A 2257-nucleotide genomic window follows, 5' to 3' on the forward strand; every position below is an offset into this window, starting at 1 on the left:
AGACTTAATACTCTCTGTAGAGTCTATACTCTAGACAGCATGAACAGTCTTTGCTGTGTGTGTGTGTTTTAATTCCTTTTTTCTTCATTAGTCCTGGTTACCCAGGGGTCACCCGAGTCAGCATAGCTCAGTATTCTATTACTTAAAACTCCTGAGTCAACACAGGGCAAACACTTCGCCCCAATGGACCACCATGTGCCTTGAGACAGCTTATAGTTCCTCAGAGATGGATTGGTAACAGATGCCCTGGGTCTTTCTGGCATTCTTGAAGGTGGACACAGCTTTCCAAACCTCCAGGAATAAATCAGAACATTCTGAAGCTTCCTACAAAGGACTCGTTTTCCATTGCACCCTTTTACATTCTTGGCTAACTTCTTCCTTGCTTCTACACTCACGTGGTCACTGGAAACTAGAATGGTTTCTTCCCCATGCTTTGCCATCTGCCAATTCCTCTTGTTTGGGGAAGTGCCTCTGGATATGGGGCTCATTTTTTCAGCACCCCAATTAAGGACCATCATCTATCTTCAAGGGCAGTGAGATGGCTACTCACATGTACCAGCCATGGAGCTGAGTGGTATGGGACTGGAGTGTTATGCTAGAGGCTCAAAGTAAAACAACCACAGACTCCAGTCATAAAATGCAGTACTTTATCCTGAAAGAATATTTCTCAAATTATTATAGGGCTTTGGTAACTTGCCAGAGTTTTGAAGTGTTTGCCTCACACCATTTTGCCATAGTTTAGATTACTGTTTTGCAAGAGTGAATTTGCTGAGCTCCCCATTCCACCCTTGTGGCAATCCATCTACTACCTCAATGTTTGTGTCTTGTAAATTGAAGTTGTATCTTTGACTCATCCAATTGGGGGTGACTGTGTCATTGATAAAGTACATTCCTATGTTTGGTTCAGCATGGGTAGACATGTCTTCTGCCCACCTAAAATCAGGTCATTAATTTCTATAGATATCCCACGGTTCTCTTTGTATACATGTCATAGCATCGATATGACTTGGAGTATATGCATTGTATATGAAAGACAGATCTTTGGTTTGCATTTTCATAGGCTCTGCTTCCTCTATCTCACCATCTTATCAGATTGAAGAAACACACTCAATTTTGATGACTGATGATCTGAATATAAGGAAACATGAGGTTCCTTATTCAAAGAAGAAGGTATATAAGGCAGAGATGTTGTGTGACAAAAACAGTAGTGGATTTCTCTGAATTCTGTCTTGGGACACGTTATATCATCTGCTAATAATCCCACTCCTTAACCCTCAGGCAACATATTAATGCTGTTCAAGCATGACATTATTAAGAGGTTGTCTGGTGTCATTTATGAAAACAGAAACAATTTTTAAACATGGTCTGTCCATTCTGCCTCACCCCATGTACTGGTTTGAAAATGTACCAGCTGTGGAGCCAAGTGCTATGATAGAAGCTCCAAGTAAAACAGCACAGACTCCAGTCACAAAGTGCAGTGCTTTATCCAGAAAAGCCATGCTCTTTAATCCTCATTCATTATTCCTCAGGGGGATGTTTTTTATTGTTTTCATGGAGATCTGACCCACCCAATTGTGGGTGGGTGGGACCTTTGTTGGTGTCCATGGAGATGTCTCTCTATCCATTCAAGGTGGGATTGCCTACTGGAGTCCTTTAAGAAGGAACTATTTTGGAAAAAGCTTTAGAGCAAACACAGCCCATATAACAAGAGATCTTTGGAGATGGAGAAGGAAAACACTCCCAGGCAGCTTTATGAAATGAGGAGAGAAACCTAGCCAATGTCATCTTGTGCATTCCCAGCTAAGAGCTGTGTCCAGAGCCCAAAGAACCCATCAGAAACCAGCCATGTGCCTTCCAAGCTGACAGAGGTGTTCTGGATGACATCAGCCTTTCCTGAGTGAAATCAACCTCTATTTTAGTGTCCTGGATTTGGACATTTTCATGGTCTTAAAACTGTAAACTTGCAACTTAGTAAATGCCCTTTTAAAGCTTTTCCATTTCTGGTATATTGTATCCCGGCACCTTAACAAACTAAAATAGCCCACAAATGACATTTTATACAAGGTTGTATAAATAATTTCATGATGGTTTACCTAATTTTTCTCCAATCACTATGATAACGAGTAATTTCTGCTGCTAGCCCTAAATGAATTGTTTCTCTTTCCATTATGGACAGACTTTTCTGGATGATCATATTCAACTAGGTATTTTTGTGCATTGCAAATCAACTGCCGTTCTCAAAGAAACATTTGTGAAT

The sequence above is a fragment of the Tamandua tetradactyla genome, chromosome X (genome assembly GCF_023851605.1).
Source record: "Tamandua tetradactyla isolate mTamTet1 chromosome X, mTamTet1.pri, whole genome shotgun sequence".
Classification (NCBI taxonomy): domain Eukaryota; kingdom Metazoa; phylum Chordata; class Mammalia; order Pilosa; family Myrmecophagidae; genus Tamandua; species Tamandua tetradactyla.